The 27027-nt window shown below is 42.3% G+C and overlaps 1 protein-coding gene across 9 annotated transcripts in view; it reads left to right on the forward strand.

Moving 5' to 3' along the window:
* Positions 1-27027, forward strand: part of FHIT (fragile histidine triad diadenosine triphosphatase) — a 1568898-nt gene that overhangs the window by 687318 nt on the left and 854553 nt on the right. The window contains exon 1 of one of the 9 annotated variants that reach the window (XM_042235725.2): positions 10424-10504. The exons of the other annotated variants lie outside the window; for them this stretch is intronic. The gene's annotated coding sequence lies outside the window, so the exon portion shown is untranslated. Of the gene's footprint in view, positions 1-10423; positions 10505-27027 lie in introns of those variants that run through there. 9 annotated transcript variants of the gene reach the window in all.

The raw sequence follows: 27027 nt of genomic DNA on the forward strand, positions 1-27027 counted from the left end.
AAATGAACTTCCAAGGCTGTTAACCCTTCTGCACCACCTTACGCCTCCCTATTTCTAGTAGCTGCTGACAAGGCTGAGGTAGGGAGAGAGAGTCAGTGGTTTTGGAAGTACGGGAAAAAGTATATTTTGGGAAATGCTTATTAATGACTCTCGTCCTTTAATGTCACTGATTATTGAAGGTATACAGTTTGAAGGATTAGTGGATACAGGAGCAGATGTTTTGGTTATTTCTCTCCAGCAGTGGCCTAACGACTGGAAAAAAGAAAAAATTCCTCTTGTTTTAACAGGCTTAGGATCAATAGCAGATGTGTGGAGAAGCACTCAACCTTTGTCATGCCAATTGTCTAATGGAAAGAAAGTATCTATTTCTTTTACATTGTTAATATACCTATTAATATCTGGGGAAGAGATCTTTATTTTCTTTAGGAACAACACTCACCATCTCGTCGGAAAACTTGTAGCCACTGCTCAGATTCCTCGAGCTCTCCCATTGAAATGGTTAACTGATGTCCCTAAATGGGTTGAGCAGTGGCCGCTTCCAAAAGTGAAGCTCGAGGCTTTAGAACAATTAGTAAAAGAACAGCTTCGGTCTGGCCATATTGAACCTTCTACGTCTCCTTGGAATTCTCCTGTTTTTGTCATTAAGAAAAAATCTGGTAAATGGAAAATGTTAACTGATTTAAGGGCAGTTAACAAATGTATAGAACCTATGGGAGCTTTGCAATTAGGTCTCCCTTCTCCTGCTTTGATTCCACAGGATTGGTCTTTGATGGTTTTAGATTTGAAGGATTGTTTTTTTTAATATTCCTTTGCAAATAAAAGATAGAAATAAATTTGCTTTTACTATTCCAGTGTATAATCATGGGCAGCCCGTAAAACGTTATCAATGGACAGTGTTACCTCAAGAAATGATTAATAGCCCTACACTTTGTCAGGAGTTTGTTAATCGTGCTCTTATTACTATGAGACAACAATTTTCTAATTGTCTTCTCTATCATTATATGGATGATCTTCTATTGTCAGCTCCTAGTAAAGAGGAACGAGATACATTTTTTATTCATGTAAAGAAAGCTTTAAGTGATTTTAATCTTCAAATTGCTCCTGAAAAATTCAAACTGAATTTCCTATTTCATATTTAGGTGCTATTTTGGAACGACAAAGAATAAAACCTCAAAAGGTCCAAATTAGACGAGATAATTTGAAAACTCTTAATGATTTTCAGAAGCTTTTGGGTGATATTAACTGGTTACGTCCCATGTTAGGGATTCCTACACATCAATTGCGTCATTTATTTTCTACTTTAGAGGGTGATACTGCTCTTAACAGTCCTCGATCTCTTACTTCTCAAGCAAAAGAGGAATTACACTTTGTAGAGCAACGGTTGAATGAAGGGTTTCTTACTTATCTACAACAGGATCAACCTATATATTTCATAGTGTTCCATACTCCCTATTCTCCTACTGGAGTTATTGCTCAATCTGCAGGGTTGATTGAGTGGTATTTTACCCAATAATTATACAAAAAGCTTACTACTTATACGGATAGAATTGCTTTCCTTATTTTGAAAGGTCGAGGCCGTATTATTCAGTTAATTGGAAGTGACACTCAAACAATTATTACTCAACTTACTTCCACCCAAATTTCTAATTGCTTACAGTTTAATGAAAATTGGCAGATAGCTCTTGCATCTTATTCAGGGACTTTTTCTAATCAATATCCTCAATCTAAAATGATAGATTTCCTTCGACATACATCAATGGTTTGTAAATCTCCTATATCTAATATTCCAGTTGAAGGAAAAACTATTTTTACAGATGCCAATAAAAATACTGCTGGCTATTGGACTGATACTACTTCTAAAGTTGTTCCACATTCCTTTTCTTCTGTGCAGCCTGCTGAACTTTGGGCCATTTGTTTGGCATTACAGGATTTTTTGATATTCCTATTAATATTGTTTCTGATTCTAAATATGCAGTCTTTTCATGTATTTATCTTCCTGAAGCCACTTTACTGGTAACTTTAAAAACTAATATTGATAAATTATTTTTCAGGTTCAACAATTATTAATTAGGCGAACTAACCCTGTCTTTTTTACTCATATACGAGCTCATTCTTCTCTCCCCGGACCATTATCTCAAGGAAATGCAAATATTGATGCCTTACTTTATCCTTTACAGTCTGCAACACAAGAACATTGTTTACATCATACTAATTCTAAAGGGTTACAAAAAACTTATTCGTTAACACGAAAACAAGCTCAACGCATTGTTCGTTCTTGTTCCATATGTGCACCGTTTATTTTGCCCTTTGCCCCTCCTGGAGTAAATCCCAGAGGACTACAATCTAACCAAATTTGGCAAATGGATGTTGTTTTATTTCTTCATTCGGTAAACAGAAATATGTTCATCATACTATAGATACTTATTCTCATTTTCAATGGGCTACAGCTTTAAGTTCAGAAAAGGCAGATTCTGTTATTACTCATTTATTATTTTGTTTTGCTATTATGGGCATACCTATAGAATTAAAAACTGATAATGCTCCCGCATATCAATCCTCTAAATCATCTCAATTTTTAGAACAATATCATATTAAGCACACTTTTGGTATTCCTTATAATAGTCAAGGACAAGCTATAATTAAAAGAGCTAATCGGACTCTTCGAGAATACATTGAAAAAAATAAGAAAGGGGAAAAATGTATGATATCACTAAGGGGCCATTTCAAGTTCATTTGCATATTAATAAATCTTACTCTGCTATAGCATGTGTAAAATTTCCTTATTCTTTACTGTATGGGCAATGGATTTGAAATGAAATTTTGGGAGTTATATCATGTTCTGATTGTAACTTGACTCAATGTATAAATCGTTCTTGGTGGGAAAATGTTGAAAACAAGATGGTCCATTCCAGTAATTATTCTTTGGTCATTGTGAAAGCACGGACTGAACTTTGGTTGCCTGTTAATCTTACTCGACCTTGGTCGGACTCTTGCTGTCACTCATCTTGTGAATGCTGTACAAACTCTTCTCCATCGATCTCGAAGAATGCTTGGCATTGTCATCGCATCAATTCTCGCCGTGGCTTCAGTAACAGCAACAGCAACTGTAGCAGGTCTTGCTTTGCATCAAGGCATACAGACTGCTGATTTTGTCAGGAAATGGCATAAAGATGCTCATTTATTGTGGCAACAACAGCATGATTTGGACGCTCAATTGGCTACTGATGTATTGAATTTACAACACACAGTTTCCTGGTTAGGAGATCAAGTGACTGTGTTAGCTACAAAGAGTGTGTTAAAATGTGATTGGAACTCATCTCACCTATGTGTAACCCCTGTTCCCTTTAATATGAGTGAGGGTTGGGAAAAAGTGAAAAGGTCTTTAGTGGGACACCAGAATTTAACTGCTGAAATTATGGAATTGGAACAAACTATATTGTCAACTTTTAGTAAGACGCTACCTGATATTCTTGGTTCTGATATACTGAAAAGTCTTCAAGAAGGATTAGACAACCTTAATCCTTTAGGGCATGTATCTACATTGTTAACAACATCCTTTGTGAATACTTTGTTAATTGTTGCTTTATGTTTTATTGCTTTTATAGTCTACCGGCACTGGCGAAAAGAGAAACAATTAAAAGAAGAAGCTTTGCGTATTCAAGCGCTTATTCAGCATCTACAAGAAAAGAAAGGGGGAGATGTAGGGAACTAGGTTTAAAGAAGGTTGAGAAGTGCTTGCAAACGAGACTCTCAACCAGGGCTGGACATTCTTGCAAACGAGATGTTCTGCCCAGTGTAGGGAACTAGGTTTAAAGAAGGTTGAGAAGTGCTTGCAAACGAGACTCTCAACCAGGGCTGGACATTCTTGCAAACGAGATGTTCTGCCCAGTGTAGGGAACTAGGTTTAAGGAAGGTTGAGAAGTGCTTGCAAACGAGACTCTCAACCAGGGCTGGACATTCTTGCAAACGAGATGTTCTGCCCAGTGTAGGGAACTAGATTTAAGGAAGGTTGAGAAGTGCTTGCAAACGAGACTCTCAACCAGGGCTGGACATTCTTGCAAACGAGATGTTCTGCCCAGTGTAGGAACTAGATTTAAGGAAGGTTGAGAAGTGCTTGCAAACGAGACTCTCAACCAGGGCTGGACATTCTTGCAAACGAGATGTTCTGCCCAGTGTAGGGAACTAGGTTTAAGGAAGATTGAGAAGTGCTTGCTAACGAGATGCTCAGCTAAAAATCCTGTTTGTTCCCGTGGGAAAAGAACATTGCATTGCACACAAGGATGTTTCTCTGATTCCTCAAAAGGAACAGACCTTGGGACAAAACGGATTCTAAGTTGATAAGGAAGTTCCCCAAAACAAAGTCTTAGCTGCAGTAAATAAGCCAAGGTAAAGGTTATCTCGCCCTGCGCCTGCGCACTGTATAGTCTCTAAATCATAGTGCTTGGCAGCTTGCCCTGTAGGGGGTTGTACAAAAGATATAAAATAAAGCAGCTGTAAGTAGCAAGTGTTAAAATATAAGGATTTAAACCACTCTGCAGTGTTGGTGTGTCATTCCGTCGCCGGCACCTCTTGATGAAAGTGAAAGAGGAGAGTGAAAAAGTTGGTTTAAAGCTCAACATTCAGAAAACAAAGATCATGGCATCTGGTCCCATCACTTCATGGAAAATTTATGGGGAAACAGTGGAAACAGTGTCACGCTTTATTTTGGGGGCTCCAAAATCACTGCAGATGGTGATTGCAGCTGTGAAATTAAAAGATGCTTACACCTTGGAAGAAAAGTTATGACCAACCTAGATAGCATATTCAAAAGCAGAGACATTACTTTGCCAACAAAAGTCCATCTAGTCAAGGCTATGGTTTTTCCAGTAGTCATGTATGGATGTGAGAGTTGGACTGTGAAGAAAGCTGAGCGCCGAAGAATTGATGCTTTTGAATGTGGTGTTGGAGAAGACTCTTGCGAGTCCGTTGGACTGCAAGGAGATCCAGTCAGTCCATCCTAAAGGAGACCAGTCCTGAGTGTTCATTGGAAGGACTGATGCTGAAGCTGAAACTCCAATTCTTTGGCCACCTCATGCGAAGCCATAACTCATTGGAAAAGACCCTGATGCTTGGAGGGATTGGGCGCAGGAGGAGAAGGGGATGACAGAGGATAAGATGGCTGGATGGCATCACCAATTCGAAGCACATGAGTTTGGGTAAACTCCAGTGGTTGGTGATAGACAGGGAGGCCTGGCGCACTCCGATTCATGGGGTGGCAAAGATTCGGACACGACTGAGTGACTGAACTGGTTTGAATATTAGAGAATGGAAAGCAGAAGATTGAAGTCTGTTTTCGTAGCAACTAATGAGGCATCTAATGATTCAAATGTAACTCCAGGGCTCACCTCCTTAAGACTGAGCATTTTGTTTACATAAATGTCCTAGGATAGCTGGACAAGTATATATATATATATATGTTTTTTTTCCTTGAAATAAGTAACAAAACTTTCCAACCACATTCAAATGTCAAAGGAAGCTTCTTTGCACTGATATCTTCTAAGTGTGAAAATACATTTCTTAAAAAGAGCATGAGAGAGGTGGACTCTGCATCTTTATTCTTACAAAATGCAATTTTTGGGTCATTTGAAAGTGGACTCTGCCATCAAATTAAATGCACCACTGACTACATGTTTTTTAAGAGATTTATCACCAGCTGCCTTATTTAGTGTACTTTTATTAAAATATTACTGCAGCTTCCATCTGAATACTCCTAATTTAGATATTTAATGGGCAGTCATAAGGCATCGAATTGTCCCTGTTATTTTTGACCTGCAGGAGACCACGGGGCACCTATGTGTAGGGGAATAAATTAAAGGGAGGGGATCTGGATGGCTTTTAGACATTTGGGAAGCCTATGCCCTTGATTTTTCAAATTGCTGCTGAAATGCAGCTCTAAAATTTGGCAGATGAGAGCTCGCTTCCTGACCTGGCTCAGTGTTCATCTAAAAGAGTGAGAACCATGGAGCATGAGGCCCTGTGTCTTTGATAAGGTACATGCCCAATAAATAGCTGTTGAATAAATGAATGAATCAACGAATTGGGTGTTACAGTCTGGGGCCACTGCTCTCCTTTTTATTTCTTTGAAAAACAGCATGCAGATGTTTTCCCCCATATTTAGATCTATTTTAAGATGTGTGCATGCATGCTAAGTCGCTTCAGTCATGTCCAACTCTTTGCCACCCTATGGACTCTAGCCCACTGGGCTCCTCTGTCCATGGGATTCTCCAGGCAAGAATACTGGAGTGGGTTGCCAGGTCCTCCTCCAGGGGATCTTCCTGTCCCAGGGATCCAACCTGCATCTCTTAGGTCATCTGCATTTGCAGGTGGGTTTTTTTTTTTAACCACTGGCGCCACCTGGGAAGCCCTGTTTTGTGATGGTGATCTCCATATTGGATGTGCACTTAACAGTGGATGAGACCACCGTGTACACACAAATGTATTTGTGGATACAAGTATGTATTTAGACTCACAAGCTGTAGGCAATGGGGAGCAGGTTTTCAAACTTTCCAAACTGCCTAAAAAAATGGGTATTAATAGTCCTAGCTCCAGAGAGATGGTGTTTCATCAGTCACCATCTCCTTATGTGGAAAGCCCTTTTCCCATTACTTTTCTATTTTAAATCTATTCCCCTGCCTTGTCTGATTGAACCTTTCTGAAATGGACCAGGCAGAGAATCTCGCCTCTTCTTTCAGCTTGGAAATAATAACATCTTCACATTTTCATGGCCTTTTCTGAAATGGGGACCTTTCATTTATGTTTCACTCTCAATTGAAATAAATTGATTAACGTCATGGAATTGTGTTTCACCACAGACCTTTTGAAACAAAAAGCTGCCTTTCTGATATGGTGAGAGAATAGATTGTCCCAGATTTCTTGATGCTCGGTGGACTCAGGGGCAAAGGAACTGTTATTGAATCCTAAAGAATGATCAGGTTTCATTGCATCCCTTTTGCTATGTTTTTTTTTTTTTTTCCTGCAGCATCCCTAGACACCAGACCCTTGGCATTCAGTAATCACAGAGCTCTCTCTGGGACCCGTCTTCCAAATCTCTCAGGTTTTCCATCCCCTTATCTTTTTGCCCTAAGAAAATTTCTATACCTTGCCTTCCACTTCTTGTTTTTTTTTTTTAAAATTTTTATTTGTAGTAATCCTATTCTTAATTTTACACTCAGATTTGCCCCCTCATAGCAGCTATGTTGGTCAATCTCTCTTTCTCTAGGTCCGTTCCTCCGTCTTCCCTGCCTTGCATCCCCTGCACTTCCTTGCTGGTTTGCCCAGTGGGAGGCATTGCTGTGAGTTTGGAGGATGTGTTGAGAACAAAGTTAGGATATTTTTTACCCCATGACTTTTTCCTCACAGCCTCATCTCTAGGCCCAGCTGTGTCCTTCTGTTACTGAAGCTCCCTCTGGGCAGCTGGGTCTCTGGGGATAGCACCTTGAGTAAAACTATTCTTCCCCTGTTCCTTTAGGGGGTGGTGATGGCTCCCCCTGTTACTAGTCTCTGGTGTCCACGCCCACCATTTGCTCTTTAGCACTGTCCACACTTTTATTCACTTCATGGGAAATAGATGGTGAGACAGGGGAAACAGTGTCAGACTTTATCTTTTGGGGCTCCAAAATCACTGCAGATGGGGATTGCAGCCATGAAATGAAAAGACGCTTACTCCTTGGAAGGAAAGTTATGACCAACCTAGACAGCATATTCAAAAGCAGAGACATTACTTTGCCAACGAAGGTCCATCTAGTCAAGGCTATTGTTTTCCCAGTAGTCATGTATGGATGTGAGATTTGGACTGTGAAAAAAGCTGAGTGCCAAAGAATTGATGCTTTTGAACTGTGGTATTGGAGAAGACTCTTGCAAGTCCCTTGGACTGCAAAGAGATCCAACCAGTCTATTCTAAAGGAGGTCAGCCTTGGGTGTTCTTTGGAAGGAATGATGCTAAAGCTGAAACTCCAGTACTTTGGCCACCTCATGTGAAAAGTTAACTCATTGGAAAAGATTCTGATGCTGGGAGGGACTGGGGGCAGGAGGAAAAGGGGATGACAGAGGATGAGATGGCTGGATGGCATCACTGACTCGATGGACAGGGGTTTGAGTGAACTCCGGGAGTTGGTGATGGACAGAGAGACCTGGTATGCTGCGATTCATGGGGTCGCAAAGAGTCAGACATGACTGAGCAACTAAACTGAACTGAAGACTTTTATTCAAGACTCTTCACAGGAACCATCAGGAATAAGCTTTGTTTCCTGGTGGATGGATAACCTGTTCTCAGTGTACAGTTATGGAGTGTTCTTGATCTCTCTGAGAACTTCAATTAGAATTTGTGTTTGTAAGTTCCCATTTGACCCATAGCATCTGTCTCTGATGCCTGTTCTCTCTTAATGTTAATTTTTCTTAACTCTTTTAATCTTTCCAATAAAAGTCTTGTTTGATTAAAATAAGTGAGTGGTAAGGATTTCCTCTGCTGCTGTGTAGACTGATTTCTTTATTTGATGAGTTTCTCTGCTTTCAGTTCCAGTCCACTTCATCCTCTTGGACATCATGATTAGGTTTATATGCCTTTTACACCCCTGTCTAATGTCTAGACAAAATAAAATATATATATACTTTTTGTTTGGTAGTGAAAGTCTTTATGCATCTGAGTCTCAGCTTACCTTTTTGATTCCCTTATATCATCCTGGACCTATCAAATCCTGGACCTAGATTTCCTTTGCTACAAGCACAACCTTCTCATCCTTCTTTCTTCCTTTTTTTTTTTTTTTTTACCATTTTTTAAAAAAAGAATATTATTTATTTAGGTGGTGCTGAGTCATCATTGCTGCTCAGGTTTTTCTCTAGTTGGAGGGCACAGGCTTCTCATTGCCGTGGCTTCTCCTGTTGCAGAACGTGGGTCTAGAGTGAGAGCACTTCAGTAGTTGCAGTCCCTGGACTCTAGAGCACAGGCTCAGTAATGGTGCACAGGCTTTGTTGCTCTGTGGCGTGCGGGATCATCTCAGATCAGGGATCGAACCCGGGTCTGTTGCATCAGCAGGCGGATTCTTTACCACTCAGCCACCAGGGAAGCCCTCATCCCTCTTTGTATACCTGTGCACATCTGATCTGTACTCATGTTCCTGACTAGCCTGTCATCTACCTTCTTAGCCAAATCCAGAGATCCCTTCCTCCTTCACTTCTTATTCTGACCTTTGTCACTTCCCTCCATGTCTCATGTGTTTGACCGTATGTCTTACCATCCAGAAGGTATTTAATGTCTTTGGAGACTAAGATTTTTGAAAAATTTTTTTCTTGTTATTTATTCACTACCCACTCCTTCAAACTCTTTTGCTGTCACCTCTGTCCTTGGGGCTATCAAGATGAGATAAGCAGTGTTCCCAGCCTCAAGAAGCTCACAGAAAACCAGAGAGACCGGCACATAAGAATGGGGAACAGTGTGAAAAGAGCCATAAAAAGACATAGATGAGGCAAGAAGAAGGAGGGAGGTCTGAGAAGGCTGGATTCTGGTTTTTCTTACCCTGGCTGGTGGGAGGAATGGCAAGATGAGCAAGGGGCACTTTGTAAATATTGGTCAATTGATGGAGGTTTGTGTTTCATTGGTTTGTTTCTACAGAGGGTATCCAGGGCTACACATTTAAGAAAGCCTTTAGTTTCAAAGTAGTCAGTTGGACCATGGTGTAATCAAAGTATGAATTCTTGTCCCAAATGGATTCTTCACAATCCTGAAGTTTCCATTCCCCATCTGTAATTCTTGAGGGGCCAGGAGGGGAGTATAGTACTCACAGGCACTCCACAGTACATCTTTTTCAGCTGTGGCTAGTTGCTTTTTTAAGAGCTTATTAGCACCTGCTTTCATGGTACCTGGTTAGCAGGTGAGGGACAGGTGGTACTGTTTGAAGCTAATGTGGCATTGGTCAGTGTTATTTTGATTTATGCTCAAAGTTTGTTGGAAAAGTTATGTTTTTTTTTTTTTTAACAGCTAAAGTAAAAAGAGAAAGTGGAGAACAAGATGCAAAATTGCAGCTGATAATTTTTGAGCTAAACTGCAGTCTTATGTGACTTTACTGAGGTTGCTTCCCTTGTCACTCTGCAAGAAAAGGCAGAAAGTGAGAAAGTAAAAGGCAGGGAGAAAGGAGAGGGCTTGGAAGTCTTGAAGAGTTCTGATTCCTGGCCCTTCTAGCTCTCCCAACCACTGGGTTTTGTTTTTTAATTAAGAAATAGAGCACAGTAGTGGAGAGTAGGCAAGATGTCAATGAACACACCATGAATCCTCACCAGTGGGAGAATCTTGAGCTTTCTGTCTTGAGAAAGGTCAGAATCCAGGTGATGAGAGTTCTCTGACTCTGCCCCCTCATCAGCCTTTAATTGGAGGCAACTGACCTCCCCTTCCATTCCTTTTTGGAAAAGCCTCAGGGAGAGCAGAGTGGGTGCCCTGTTTCCTGTTTCCTATAGCTGCTCTGGAACGTGCAAGGTCAGTCCTGGGCATATGCAGATTCTTAGGGAACAAGAGTTGGCACTAGAGGTGGGTGGGAGGCGTACAAGTCTTTTAGGCAGAGTTTTGCGGTGCTGGGGCCTCTCCTTCCTGTTCTCCTCGTGGATACTTAGTTTGGGGATCTGATATGGGGAGAAAAAATGCAAAAGGTGGGGCTGCAATATGGTGGAACATTTGTGAGCAAATATCTGCTCTTCTGCAGAAATTCAGATCCATGGTGAGGTTGGGAAGGGACTTCTGCAGGGGAAGAAAGTTTCTGAGGGAAATGGTCATAATTCCAGGGCAGTGTGCCTTGGTAGTCTCATGATTTGGGTCCAACCTCTGCAACTGGGTAAGGGACTTAACCTTCCGAAGTCTGCATTTCCTGGCACAAAGTCAGGCATTTCGGGGGAAGAGATTGTGCTCTGACCCTGGAGAGTCGCAAGTGCAGCTCCTGGGCCTGTCACTTAGCTTTGCGTGTGTGCATGCTCAGTCATGTCTGACTCTTTGCAATCCCGTGGACTGTAGCCCTTCAGGCTCCTCTTTTTTTTTTTTTTTTTTTTTTTGGTACTACATTGAAATCGGAGATTTTGCATCTGATTTCTGTCCAAATGCTACTAATTGCTAACTTAGTTGGCTATTGATGGGTTATCTTGTAATATTGATTTCAAATGATCATTATTGAGAATTCAGACTCTAAACCAAGAGGGGTACCTGCAAGCTCTTAATAATTTTCTAATGTGAGTTCAGAAAAATACTAGTCTCTTGACACAGTCTATCCCTGGAAAATTCCATGCTTGGGGGCAATGTATAGATAACAGTTTCCTCCTGGAAGCAACATTAAACTAGTTAACTTCTGCCAATTCCTAAAAGGAAGGAACCTGTGTAGTTGAATTATTCAACTTTTTCCAAATCTGTTTGAACATGGAACATTTTCTTCATGTAATGCCTGTTAAATCTTCCAGAACAAACTTGGGGAAACACTATCTTGTTCCAAGCCTTCATTTCAGAAATGATAAAGCAAAGGCCAGAGAGATGATTTTCCCAAGTTTGCTATATGATGAGGCCCTCAAATTCTCTGCCTGTGCTCCAAATCAAACATTATTATCTTGTAACTGAAGGGAGAAGCTAATGAAAGGGAATTTTTCCTCTCGTAGACTTTACTTAATAGGTTTTGTTAACTTGTTTTCTGATCTCTTCTGCATTTTGGTTTTCAAAGAACACTCTTTCCAGAGAGGGTACTTAATAGTATTGCATATTGTGTAACCACATAAGCTCTATTTTAATTATAATTTCATTTCTTTTAAATCCGCAAGCTTTCTCTGTTCCCTCTAAAGCTTGCCTGCCTTTTATCCCCACCTCCGTGACTTTACACTGGCAGAAACGTCACTGTCTTTTGTTTCTCCTCTTGCACAGAACCCCAGGTAACCAATCTGAGGACCCGCTCTTTGCTCCTAGAAAATATGCGAGTTTCTATGCACTGTAAGATTTTCTCAAATTCTCAGAAGGTGAAAAATGCCTGCACAATCTACTTCTGTAAAAGAAAATTAATGTATATTAATTAATCTCTTTCCCCTGGCTGACAATTTTTGTTTCTTGACCTCAGTGTTGGTAACACATTACTCAATGTTCTTAATAACAGACTTGCGCCACTCATTCACTTCAGCTCTTAAGTACCCTAAGCAAGGCTCTCAGGATGTGCCCTAAAGAGTGAAATTAAAGGTCTTGTTTGCCAAGCTCCTGCGAGCTACAAAGGCCGCTAAGTGTTCTGAGAACTTTGGAACCAGGGTTCTCTTCATTCTATGGTTGTCAGTATTTGATGCTGAATCCAGTGTGGTTCATTCACACAAACATTTGTCTGCTCAGTGTCAAAACATGTGCTCTGCTCTGCAGATTTTTTTTTTTTAATTTATTTGGCATTGTTGCTGCCCATGAAGAGTTCACCTTCTAGTGAAAAAGACCCGGTTCCAAATGAACATGACACGAGGTGTTGAGTGCTATATCATGTGGTGTTCAGAAGGGTAAGACGCAAAAAGAAGTAAATTCTCTAGGAAGCACTTTGGCGTCCTTAAATGTCTTAGAGCAGTAGCGTCTCAGAAAGCCAATAAGCTTGGTAATTCCTTGAAGTTGGTAGATAAGCTGTGGGTTTCCATCCCCTCCTGGTCCATGTCCCACTTCCAAAATTGTTGTTCCCATTTCGATACTGTCTCAGAATATGCCGTACATGGACAATATATTATTGTCAAATGTTGCACATACAAATTCACCATTTCCATCCAAATTGATCAAGTTTCTATCAGCTTGATCTTGGGTGGCCTCAGCCTTCAGCAACTTGAAGCAGGACTTTGGTTCCCGGCCAGCGATTGAGGTCAGGCCGCAGGGATGAGAGCACTGAACCCTAGCCAGCAGACCAGTGGTCAGCGACAAGAGCCCCAGCCCTTCTCCTTTGCAGAGAAGAATTCCCACGAAGATGGAAAGTAGTGAAACAAGTTCCGTATCAAAAGCGTACGTTTATGTGTGGATAGACACACTCAGCGAGAGTCCTACCCTCTTGGTAGTTTGAATCACTTCCATGGGGCATTTCTTCTGAGTTTCCTTTGCCTGATCATCTTGATTTGCCTGGTTCTGAGTTTGTATTTGGTATCCCTCAGGGTCCTCCACATGGGTATGCGCATCCTTTAGCCAAGATGGAATCCAGCAAAGAGGCCTGTGGGTAGTTGCCTCACTTACTGTGAGGCGATGCCCTTCCCCTTGGACCTCTGAGGAGCCTTTCAGCACATGTATAGTCAGGGAGGCCTCAACTTCGAGGATGAGGAATGTGTGTTCTGTTATCTTTTATCTGGGCAGGGCCCAGCCTCCTCCATCATTCTGCTTTTATAGAGTTTCTGTCCACAAGGGAGAAACTGCTCAGCCTGGGGCCCATCTGTCTCCTGCCTCAAACTGAAGACAAAACATACAACCCAGAAGTTGAGACCTATGTTTTATTCTGTGTACAAAGCTGAGGACTTAACCCTGGGACACAGCATTTCAGGTAACTCTGAGAGACTGCTCTGAAGAGACGTGGGGATTTAGGATATATATAGTTTTTGCAACAAAGACCAGGTACTCGCACCATCAAAAGATGACTGTTAAATAAGAAAAACCAAGTATCTCAAGTTAAGGAATTTAGAGTTTTCCTATGTACGGGAAGATGCAAAGTCTGGGCTCATTGAAATCAGGCCTTTGATATGCATGCCAGTTCTCTGGGGCCAGTATCTTGTGCTTCTCATCTTGAGTCACCTCAGGGTGCACTGTTGGGGTGGCTGCAGAGGCTGACTGCTATACTGATGGAGTGGGGGACATTCTGCCTCCATCCTGAGTTCCCTCGGAGAAGGCAATGGCACCCCACTCCAGTACTCTTGCCTGGAAACTCCCATGGATGGAGGAACCGGGTAGGCTGCAGTCCATGGAGTCACTAAGGGTCGGACACGACTGAGTGACTTCACTTTCACTTTTCACATTCATGCATTGGAGAAGGAAATGGCAACCTACTCCAGTGTTCTTGCCTGGAGAATCCCAGGGAGGGGGGAGCCTGGTGGGTTGCCGTCTATGGGGTCGCACAGAGCTGGACATGACTGAGGTGACTTAGCAGCAGTAACAGCAGGGCTCACCATCCTGGTGGCTGTAACAGTGATGGCCACAACACCCTTTATTTACTGATACGGCAGACATGCAGTATTTTCCATTCACATTCCAGTGTAACTCTGAGCATCCCTTCCCTTTACCTGCTTCCTCAGTATGGCTGTCCTTCCACCTCCTTAGCCCTGGTTATGGGTCAGCTTCTGTGCTGAGCAGCTCCCATTTCTTGATATGTAATCCTGACCATGATCCCATGAAACATTACTTCCCAAACTTGTCTGCACGTTGGAATTCTCTGGGGGGCATCCCAAACTATTGATGCCTCTGTCCCAGCACTAAAGGCTGTGATTTAATTGAGCATAACCTGGGCTTTGGGGGTTTTAGAAGATCCCCAAATGGTGACAAATATGGTTTAAAATTGATTCTTGTGATGGTTGTTCAACTCTGTGAATAGATTAAAAACCATTAAATTGGACACTTTGAATGAATCCTCTGGTAAATAAAATTATATCCCAATATAGCTCTTCTTTTGTAAAAATCCTCGGTGATTAATTTGTACAGAACTGCTATAAAGTAAGTGGAGAAACAGACTTGGAGAAGCTTAGTGACATACTCAAACTCTCATAGCTAGCCTGGGATGACTAAGAGATAGGCAGTCTGACCCCAGAGTTTGTTCTTATCAATTACTTCATCCTATTGCCTTCAAGGGCTTCCCAGGTGGTGCTAGTAGGATCCCACCTGCCAATGCATGACACATAAGAGATGTGGGTTCGATCCCTAGGTTGGGAAGATCTCCTGGAGGAGGAAATGGTAGTCTTCAAACATGGAGATGATTCTGCTATCCCATGACTCCACAGCATATGCTTGGAGAAGTAGTGATGGATTTGCTCCCATCTATCTGCATGCCATTGACATGTTATGTTATATAACCAATGAATCTAATTTGCAAAGTCATTTGCTTTAGGACAAGATAAAGGAATTAGCCTCCTTGGGAATAAAATCCTCAGGCTCTTTATCACAGTACTGAAACGGGCTGAGCCAGTCATCTTCGGTAGCCAGGAGGCATTCTCAGAAGCACACTGAAAGAGGGACATGCAGGTATCAAAGTTAGAAATTCAAAACCAACTGTTCCACATCCTGGCACCCGAAAATAGAATTCTATTTAAAAGATATTGCCTGGAATGTTAACCTTTGTCAACCCTCTACTGAATTTGGATATAAAAACACACAGAAAGATAGTTCAACTATAATGGGGGAATGTTTGGGTTTTGGCTGCAGGTCAGGAATAAAGCACGTCTGATTGGAAGGCCTGCTTTGACCAGTCTCAGAAGAACACAAAGGGAAATGATGAGCCTCTTCATAATCAATTGTCATAAAAGTGTTTTCTGGAAGGAAGGCTGAAGGTGTAAGTCCCCAGAGCAGTATGGTGACTTTCCTGAGAGGAACGCTTTGTGTCTTCAGATGCTCATGGCTGACCTCTTGGTGGCTGCTGCTCTACCCTTGTGCTCCCCTTTCTGAATAAAGATAGAGTTCAAAAAGATGAGCCCAGCTCAGAGCTGAAAGGGAACCCATTGAAACTGGCCTTTCTAGAGAGGAGCTTAGTTAGCTTTGCTTTAGTAGTTAGACACTCAGTATCTTCTCAAGGGTTGGGTATTGGTATGTAGCAATTTGTAATCCGTTTCTTATTGCCAAATATCAGTTGGGAGACTGAATTATCTTAAATATTTAAGATTTTAAAAACTAGCTTTGTCTGTAGTTGTCTGAAGTATTTGCTTGAATTAGTGTTCGTTCTGTTTTAAAATTAATACTCATTTCTCTCTTTGTTTAAGTCAATGAAATCCATTGTAATAATATTTTTCAAGGAAGGAAGAGTGCCTGTTAGAATCCAGGAGTGAGGAATAAAGGAGAAACTGGGCATTCTGGAGGGGCTTCCCTGGCGGCTCAGGGGAAAAGAACCCGCCTGCCAATGTAGGGGACAGAAGAGATGCAGGTTTGATCCCTGGGTTGGGAAGATCCCCTGGAGAAGGAAATGGCAACCCACTGCCTGCAAAATCCCATGAACAGAGGAACCTGGTAGGCTACAATCCATGGAGTCACAAAAGAGCCACTTTAGTCACTTAGTGACTAAACAACAGCAGGCATTCTGGCATTCTCTAGCAAATGGAAAGACTGCATTGCTTATGAATCCCTACATGATGTATAAGGGGTCCGCTCTGCTGGTGGTGACTGATCGTCAGGCTGCGTCTCGTCGGGGGGCGGGGCTCAGGTAGCCCGGCCGGTGTATCCGCCCGCATGCCTCCCAGCGCGCTCGTGGCCGCTCTGACTGCCTTTGCCCGTTACATCTCCATCCACCAGTAAATACATGCAGCTCTGTTCCCAAACTGTGTTCAGAATGTGACCACTTCTTACTCTCTCACTGCTGCCTCACTAGTTCAAGCCCCTGAGTTAATTGTGCATCCTTTCCTAAGCTTGTCCAGCCATAGACCGTTCTCCTCACAGCACCCGAGCACTCTTTAAAATCTAAATGGTTTTAGGAATGGTTGATAGAGACCAGGCTTGGTGGACAGGGGATCAGATCTTAGGCAAGGGACTAGCTTAGGAATTCTCAACGTTAATACACATATGAACTGCCTATCAAGTTCAGTGAATATCCTGATCCAGTGGGTCAGAAGTGGAGCTGAAAATGTGTATTCCCAACAAGCTCCTAGGTAATGCTGACACTTTTCCTCTCCAGACCACATCTTGAATATTAAGATGTGGTACTGAACTCTCCACTTAGGCTAACTAACTCATCTTGTGAAATGTTCAGTGCCAGTCTCCTCCTGAAACCTGGGGGTAGAGAAAAGCAGCCTATCCTCACTAGCAGCCTGCCTGGATGACTGGCTTCTTAACTTGCCCATCTCAAGTGAGACTTTCCTTCTCCAGTGGGTCAGAGGGATTCCACCTGACCGTCAGATCTTGGTATCAGTGATCCTACTGCACATCTCTCTCAGCTCCATTATCCCATTTCATTATTTTTTTCCATCTCTCACAGTGATCTGAAAATTTTATTTTACTTATTGTCTTTTCCCTGGTTAGAGAACAGAGTTTATCTTGTCTTGTTCAATACTATATCTCCATAACCATAAAGGGCAGTGTTTACTGTAGTTACTGAATAAAATAATACGGAGTAGTTAATTTGAGACAGACTGACTATAAGTTCCCTGATGATGGAGCCATTTCTTTCTTGTTTATCCTTGTTTCTCCAACACCTAACCCAGAACGTAGCACATGGTAGGCATTGAGTGAGTGAATGAGAATTCATGTTAAACATAGGGAAAGAGTATTGTAAAGTAACAGATAATGGATCAAGTCAGAAGACAGGTGTTAGGGTACGATCTTCTCCATACTTCCTCAGTCCTGTATTGATATTAAAAACTGTGTCCAAGTAGTTGGTAACAGGACTGTTTTGAGGGGTATGGAGGCAATACATTGCGAGGCTTTTGAAGACTGTACCATTTGATTGGAAGCCATTCTCCACTGACACTTCTGAGCAGAGGCACAAACATTCCTGAAAGAGAGTGAGCCATCAGTCCTCATTCTTTACCTGTCATCTTTTTTTTTTTTTTTCTTCTCAGTGATACCAGAACCACAGAGCTCAGTCACTGAGTTGCCGTTTCAAGTTACAGTGGATAATGGCCCTAAAACTTTTTTCCGTCACTGTGAAAATTGGCCTGTTGCTTTGTCCTTTCCCCAAATGGCTACTGCAGATTTTCGCATTTCAACATTCTTGACAGATGGGTTTTCTTTTTTCTTTTTCATCAGCATCTGAGGCTAGCAAAAATGTCTCAAACATTCTTTGACTATCTCTTACTCTGTCAATAAAGTTTTTGAGGGTTCTACTTCTATACCTCCACTGTAACTAGATTAAACACAGAAGAGGGAAAGAACGATCGAACTAAAATTTGTTGAGTATGTCTTGCAGTCCAGGTGCTTTGTAAGAATAGTTAAATAGAAAGCTTGGCCTTGAATATTGGCTTTGTTCTTTGTTTCCAGAATGGGATTGGTTTTCACATGGGTCCTGTTTTGTATATTTCTGACGGGTCGTTCGAGGTCTAATTCCAACATCTGAGTCAATGCTGTAGGGCATTCTTCTGTATTAGTGTTACTCGCTCAGTTCTCTGTCCGACTCTTTGTGACCCAGTGGACTGTAGCCCACCAGGCTCCTCTGTCCATGGGGTTTTCCGGGCAAGAATACTGCAGTGGGTTGCTATTTCCTTCTCCAGCGGACTTTCTCACCCAGGGATCAAACCTGGGTCTCTCACTGTGTGGACAGACATTTTAAAATCTGAGCCATGAGGGAAACTCTCTTATGGCCCCAGGTTGGCTCAAGAAAGTAACAGGAAGAAAGAAAAGAAAGGATACTGAAATGTTAAAAAAGTCTCATATCTTTGTTACTTTGGTAAAAAGTTTTCCTCCCTTCTCTCTCTCCCCCCTCCCCGTGTCACATAACCTTCTAACCCAGGTAAAGAGAATAAGAGTTCATCCTCACAAACCAAAATGGTGATAACTGTATTGGTTTGGTTTAAAAGAGTAGGGTCTTACTGTATATATAAAGTAACTGTTCCCTAGAGATAAAGATTTAAAAAGTGCAGTGACTAAATCCGTTATTCCGCTGATGTTTATTGCCTATTCACTATTTGCTTAGCACTCTGTTGCCTGCTGTGCATATGGGAATGTTAGATGGAAATCTTCATTCTTTCTATGAACAGATTTTTCTGTCTCATCTCAGGCTGCTTCCTTCCCTTCATCTCTTGCTTAGATACACACACACACATGCACTGTTTTCATCAGGAAAGGTAGCAACTGCCCTGCCAAGTGGTAGCCTGGCATCTTCTGGGCTGTGGCCTCTGTGCTCATAGGGAGAAGTTCATCACCTAACAGTGGAAAAGGGACTCCAGCCTGTCCTCTTTCTCTTGGACTTGCCCATAGCTGTGAAGGGCATACTGTCATGCTCCAGCTCAGTATGTGGCCTGCCTGATTCCTCCCAATTATCATCTTCAACCTTGGACTGGGGGGAACCTTGTGGACTAGGGTCTTGGGGTGGGGAGGTAGGAAGGCCAACTCAGTTTTTGGCTTGAACTAAGTTATGTACGGTTGACTTGAGAGAACTGAGAGACTCCTAGGAACTACCCAGCCATTCACAAAGCTGTTCTTGCTTCTGTGTGTGACTTCTGGGTCTGCTTGGGGATGGGGACTGATAGATAACCCTGACCTCAGACACTCCCTGTCCTCAAGGAGATCATTATCTAGTATGTGAGGTGGAAAATCGAATGCGTAGTTATAGTATGAGCGCTTCTCCTTGTGTTTCACTAATGGATTACGATCTCATTCTGCCACAGATGGCATCCTCGATAGCCATGGTAAAGGAAGGGAGTTGCCCCTCAGTATCAGCTACAATTGTCTGTTCACTGTCTTGTTTGTATACTTAAAAACCACAGTTTTCTCAGCAGAACATACCATGCTACAGCTTAATTTAGGCCTTGCTCACTGTGATCTGAAACCTGGAAGCTGTCATCCCGAAACTCCTGCATTTAACTTTTCTGGACATAGGTGCTCTGGCCTGTCTCTAGCAGCCTGGCATGCCCAGACAAGTGAGCTACTAACACGGGAAGACGCCAGCATTTTAGCAGCAGGCTCAGGCAGTTGAAGGAGAGTTCGGAAAAGCAAGCAGCTTTGTTGTAACACCGTTTGTAGGATGGCTTTGTAAACAAATGGTATAAGTGCCGGTAGGAGAGACACACTTGTGCTCCTGTCCTGGAGCTGGGAGGTTAAAGAACCTCCCAGATAAACGTGTGTTTTTCACCCTCTCAATGAGTCAGTGGAGAAAGCGAGACTGATATTAGCGCGTGCTTGGAGAACAAGAGGCGTCTTGTGGGGCAGTGTTTGAAGATCAGAACGTCACACTGTGCATTGTCCTCTAAAGCCAGAGAAACTACATTAGCAACTTGAGTGGAAACATCAGTAGAGAAATAATAAAACCCTGTTAAACTGAAAACTTCTGGAAAGTGCTTTTAACAGGATTGAGGACAAGCAGGGTAATCTTAGCCGCTGCAACCTGAGAAGAAGTCATCAGAGAATTTAGCTGTAGCTGAGAGTGCTCCACAGCAAATGTGCACTTCATTCCTCCTTGGTGACAGAGACGTCTTTTATAATCGTTTCTCAGTGCACCCTCAAAATGGGTTAATGTTTTCTTGCTTTGTACAGAATTTCATAGAAATAAGTGCCCTTGGGAAATGTTACTTATCTATTTCTTTCCCCCCCTAATATTAATTCCCTCTACAGCTGATAATTAATACTACTGTGGATTTACAGAATTTGCTAATTAGCAAGAAGCTTGACATTTACTAATATAAAACTATGAATAAACCTACTAATTTAAAAATTATATCACCATCAGAATGTTCCCATGGAAGCTGGAAGCCCCAAGAAAAATGTAGTCTTTAGATATTTGTTAACAAGGTGATTAGTCAGAGGATTACCATAGGACATGTTATTTCAGCGCTTGAAGTTTATTATTCATGTTCCTAATTCAAAGAGTCAAGATTCTGGGAGATGACATGGGTTATCACACCTTTACTTGGAACAGGGGGAACCATCTCAAAGGCTACCACGAGAGCTTTCCCTGGATCTCTAAAGCCTGGACCTGGCAAGAAAAATAGGTTTTGCATGTCATGCTGCAATTGTGGTTGATTGGCAACACCTATCTGAAAGGTTCTGTTAAGATGCTCTTCCCAGAGAACAAGTTATAGCTGGTCAGTGATGTCGGTCCTGGGTACCAGAGGAGAAAGCCACAGCGCAAGTGCCAGGTATGGGCCTTCCCTTATACAGACCAGGGCAGTGAGCTTCCCAAGCAGCTTCTGTGCTTTTCATTGGGCATCAGAGCTCCTGAGAATCTGGGATTTGCAGCTGAGATGTTCTTCCTGGACATTGTGGCAGGAGGAGTAAATAATGAAGTGCTGAAACTCTAAAGAGCTTGCCGAGTGGAACTCTGACCTGAGCCATGAAAAGGCTTTCTGTGGCCATGTGTGTACAGGGAAGGAGGGCAGGGAACTCACCAGGGGCTGAGTGAATGGCTCCAAGTTTGTTTCCGAAAACAGAGAAGGGCTGGGGCAGGGCTAAGAGAGGACACCTCTCTGTCAGCAGGGGTTCCTCCCGTGGCGTCTGACAGCCTGCCCCTGGCACACAAAGGGGAGGACGGCAAATGTAGGAGCTTGGTTGTGCCAACAAAGCTGTCCCAGCAGGGCTCTTGACGTAGGCATCATTTGAACAAAATCCCTTCAAACTGGGGTAAACCTTTCCAAGAGAATATTTTTTTAAAGTCCACTTGTTGTTTTTTTAATTTGCAAAAAGCAATAGCCTTCTTCACACTGGTCATCGAACTCAGGCTCACATATATAGGTTACTAATCGCTGGCATTTGAAATGTTATTTTGAAAGCGAGAGCCTTTAAGGCTACTGCGCTATAGAGATGCTCCTTTGGGAGTACACTCATCACCGGTTTTCTGAGGACGCAGAATCCATTCAGCTTTGTATATGAACTTCGTTAGTGGTTGCTTGTCTGCCTTTTAATTACTGTGTTGTGCGGCTCAGCCCAGTTAGCAATGAAAGACGCCATGAATCACCCCTAACAATGGTACAGGCTGCAAAGAAAGTTGCCCCTCACTCTTCCTGTGTATCATGTATTGGGTGAACCAAGTGAACAGATAGGGCAGAGCCATGCAGGGTCTGGAAGAGCTTCACTGTGCCCTTGGCCTGTTCCTTTGGTCTGCAGAGAAATGGCATGGCCATGTGGTGGGCTCTGAGTTATCCCTTTCCACTTGTGGAAAACCAGATTGACTCATGTTTTCCCATGACTGACTTGTTGTTTAGTTGTTAAATCATGTCTGACTCTCTTGCAACCCCATGGACTGTAGCCTGCCAGGCTTGTCTGTCTATGGGATTGTCCAAGCAAGAAAATTGGAGGGGTTGCCATTTCCTTCTCCAGGGGATTTGCCCAACCCAGGGATTGAACTTGCTTCTCCTGCGTTGGCAGGTGGACGGTTTACCACTGAGCCACCTGAAAAGCCCCATGGCTGACTACTGTAGGCAGCAACAATTGTGCATTTGAAAATTAATCCCTGTCCTGACAACACACTCTTTTCTGTGTTCTTTCTTTCATCTCCTTTTCTCACCCCCCTAGAAGTAGACATTTATATTAGAGAAAGTAGAAGTGGTGTTGTGTGGGCAGAAGGTCCTAGCACTGATGGAGGTAAAGAGGACGAGGATGTCAGATGCCCTGGGTAAAAATCTTAGGTTCAACTTTTACTTGCTGTGTGGCTTTTGGCAAGTGACTTCGACTCTCCGTGCTTTCCTCTTCTGTAAAACCAGGATAGTGAAAATTCCTCCTTACCAGTCTACTAAGAAGATTAAGTGAGATACTTACATAAAACGTTTAGCATAGTGCTTGGTTTATAGCAAGGGCTGTGGGACTATTAGCTCATTATTCATATGATTAACAAGTGCCAGTTTCAAGTAAGTTACTACATAAGTCTTCTAACTATCTCTGCACAATGGATATCTGTAAGAAGTGTGCTTGCTGACTTCACGTGTGTAAATGGTGACCCTGAGTACTATTCTCAGAAATGGCTTCTCTGAGCTTTATAAAGTGATGGAAAGAATGTCCTTATCCCTGTACCAGTCATTCCTAGACAGTGTTCAGCATGGTGTTCATGGTGGATGTGAGGAAGCAGCTACACAGGACACAGGTAGAGTGTCACACCTGGGTGAGGCCACTACTCCTCACCTCTGATCCTGGCCTGCATCACCATTCCTCAAAGCCCCCCGTGCCCTCCTCTCGCCCTGCCCTTCTCTGAGCAATGCTTGGGTAGCCAATTTGGTCAAGCGAGATGAGCTTGGAGGTCTTAGCTAATAACTAGATGACTTTGATCAAGTCATTTCACTTCCATGGGTTTTGTTTCCTCCATATCTACTCTATAGGCTCCTGGAGTTTAAATGAGTTCATGCAAGTCAAGAGCTAGTACAGCCGCCCAAGAGGATTCAGTCAATGCTCATTTTTGTCATTAGTGCAAGGCTCTTGCTACTGTTGACAGATGTGAAGTCCAGGAAGAAATGGATTTCAGGTCAGTGCTATTTTCTCCATTAACTACAAAGACATCCTTGTCATAGTTTCAAGGGGGACTGGTTCATTCTTCAAGCTGGATATTTCGGTCTCCTATGGATCTGGGCTTGTCTTTCCTGGGTGCTCTGTGTAGATGTCAAATTAACATTTATCCAGCACCTCTTATGTTCGAGGCAACATGCTGGACACTGTGGGAGATGTCACAGAAGGTATGTATGTATAGGGCCAGATCACCTAGATAACTCTAAGAGCCTCATTTTTCTTTGGAGGTCAGAAGGAAAGCAGGAGAGGCAATAAGAAAATGACCACTTAGTGTTCCCTTTTGAGAACGTTCAGCTCCAGGAAGCCCTCACACAAGTGAGGAGGACAGGAAAGGATGAAACAGTGCAGCATTATTATAAGGGAGGTGAGAGCCAGAATGTAAATGAGGACAACCACAGAGGAAAGCTGTTTTGAGTCAATGTGAATCATAAGACCGAAGTGACTGCATAAGAGCCACCCTGCAAACTCCAGCTCTCCTGCAGAAGCTTGCCTGCAGATAGAGACCTCCCACCTGGCCCGAACAGTGGAGCCACGTGATGGCATTCAGGTTTGGGTCTCAGTGTGTACGCTCATTAGCGTTGGATGATGCTCCCCAGTAGGCAGCCAGAGCCTCATTACTGTTCATAAGAGTAAGCTAATAATTAAGAGTTCTGAGATTCCAAATGGTGACAAATGAAGAGGTAATGAGACGGATAGGCTTGGCGATCCCCTGACGAGTGCCGATCACGGTGAAAGGATGAGGAAAAGGAAAAAGACACCATTGTCACTCCTTCGGATTCTGAAGAGCACCTGTTGTCTGTGGCACAGGGAAATGGGAAAGCATTTATTAGGTACTGAAAAGCGAAACCTCCCAGATGGAACCCTGGATGAGGCCGTGCTGCAGAATTCGTGCTGAGGGAAGAAGGATCAAGATCGGACTGACTTCAGATTGATGTTTTGTCTTTGGTAGTGAAATATGCAGCAGTGGGCTTAGTGAGTGAGACTTGCTCTTGATTATCTGCTGCTGCTATAGGTCTGGTGAGGACCTGACTAGAGGCTGTGTTTGACGGTTTGTGCTTTCGTGTAGCCAACATCTTCTGAGGACCTGGGAGAAGCCAGTGGATGGGTGGTCCAGAGTGGCCTTAGGCTGAGGGATGTGAACTTGGATCTTACCATTAAATGAGCTTCCCATATGCTATTGAACACGACTGAAGGAAGATGCTCATGCATTTTTGAACTTGTACCTATACCTGGATCATACCACCTGTGGCAGACTGTTACTAGGTTTTATCCATCATGCAGTTATCTTCTGAATAGCACAATTAAAAGTCCTGAATATGGTAACACACTGAAAATAGAAGTATGTCCATCTATAAATTGCTGGTGACACAGGGGCTATAATCGACACTGTAATTAGCCTTACTGTTCCAATTTTAGTGAAAACCTGTGCGTGACATCGCTTCATCACAAAAAATCAGGCACTTCATGTTAGTTTAAAAAGTGGTGAAACCATCTTTCCTCTGTAAACCGATGGTAATCATTGTTTTATATTCATGTCAGGAGCTTTAATTTGTTCACTGTTAAGGTTTAAAATTAACACAATTTGGGTAATTTTGCTTTGGCATTTTTTTAAAATGTACCAGACGCCTTAAAAATTTATGGTAAAGTAAAATTTTAAAAAGTAAAGGACCTTGGATGTCTCTTAACCTCTAGGCTTCCCTGGTGGCTCAGATAGTAAAGAATCTGCCTGCAGTGTGGGAGATCTTGGTTTGATCCCTGGGTTGGGAAGGTTCCCTGGAGAAGGGAATGACTACCTACTCCAGTATTCTTGCCTGGAGAATTCCATGGACAGAGGAGCCTGGCAGGTTACAGTCCATGGGGTCTCAAAGAGTTGGACACAACTGAGCAACTTTCACTTTAACCTCTGAGCAGCCTGTGCCCTGATGAAGGGATGCTAACATGCAATTCCTGCTTCTGGAAGATCGAAATTGATAGATTTACCTTACTTCTGGCATCAGTTCTAAGTTGATCTTCTAACATGTATATCCATGCGGATGAAGTCTTAAGAGTCTCTTATTATGATGATGTAAGGAATACTGTAGAATGGGAATGCAGTAGAAAATTTACTCCAGAAAGATAAAATGACACTAAGGTGATTTTTCAACCTGTAATTCTCTTCCTGAAGTACTTTTTTTTTTTAAAATTTGTTTCTAATTGAAGGATAATTGCTTTACAGTATTGTGTTGGTTTCTGCCGTACATCAGCATGGATCGATCATAGGTATACAAATGTCCCTTCCCTCTTGAACCTCCCTCCCTTCTCCCACCCCACCCCACCCCACCCCACCAGGTTGTCGCAGAGCACCGGTTTGAGCTCCCCAAAAGTATTGTTTTCAAATCATAACCTGTAAGTTCCCCTCTGCCATTGCAGTCCACTGAAGATATGGTTTGGGTGATTTCTACTGCTGAGAATGAATCTCAGCTCCATCAGGCTGAGAAAGCATGCCATACTTTGTCCTTCACTTGAGAAATCTTAGTTTTTCACTCAGGCTTCTCTCTCTGCCACCAGAGCTGGTTATCTACAAGAACAGGCTGTTGATTTTCTAAATGGCTCCAGGCCTCGATGCTGGTCTCAAAGACCGTCGCCACCTGTGTTTGCTTTGGCAGGATGCATTTTTAAAGTGACGTGAATAATTTTAGATTTTATAAATTTTTGTACGTATGGTATTGTGTTTAATACTCAAGGTCAAGTTGAAAAGTGAACATGTAGAAGTCATCCATTCATTCCCTATATATTTTTCTGCTTGATGAAGACAGCTTTAGGAGCAAATATTTTTGCTGGTAGGCTGTTTTTGAAGGCCATGTTTCCAGTGGATCAGTGGGAGAAGGGGGTTGGCAATTCATATTACACAAGGATATTTGAAAAAAAAATCCCTAAATATCTTCTCCAGCACACAGTCATAGTAGAAATTAAAAATATGCAGAAAAGGTAATAGAACTGATTCCAAACCCATTTTCTGAGAGGAAAAGCATTCTTAACTTCCAGACTTCTCGTAAGTACATGTACACACTCATGCAAATGACTTTAAAATAGTTTAATATGTGTGCTTGCTCTTCTTTGAAAATAAATGACATATTTGTATAGCATGAGTCCCAAGTTCTATTATAATTATATAAATACAAAGTTATGCATATAATTATATTAAAAAGTTATGTCTTTATAAATATAACGTTTTGTCCTCCTTAGTCATATTTCATTCTCTCATTAGCTACAAATCAGATATCATTACTGAGGGGTGGGTTGTGGCAAGAAAGTGTCGGTCCAAAGAGCTTTGGGGCACTTCAAGGAATAAGTGTAAATACTCGTCAGGAAATTGGCAGTGAATGGGCAGGAGTAAAGGGTTCTTGGCTTTCAATGAACACTGGAATTACTGTGGGAACTCTGAAAAATAACAAAACTTAAAAAAAAAAAGCCCTTAATGTCCAGTTCTCAGCTAAACCAATAAAATTAAAATATATTATAATGGGCTGTTGGTGACGATGTTGAAAACTTGGAACCTTCATTCATTGATGGTGGTCATGTAAAATGATGGGATCACTAAGGAAAACAGTTCAGCTGTTCCTTAGAAGAGTTTTCATATGACCCAGCAATTCTCCCAAGTATTGCTACATCCCTAAGAGAGCTGAAGGAGAAGAAAATGGCAACCCACTCCAGTATTCTTGTCT

This window comes from Ovis aries, chromosome 19 (genome assembly GCF_016772045.2).
Source record: "Ovis aries strain OAR_USU_Benz2616 breed Rambouillet chromosome 19, ARS-UI_Ramb_v3.0, whole genome shotgun sequence".
NCBI lineage: Eukaryota > Metazoa > Chordata > Mammalia > Artiodactyla > Bovidae > Ovis > Ovis aries.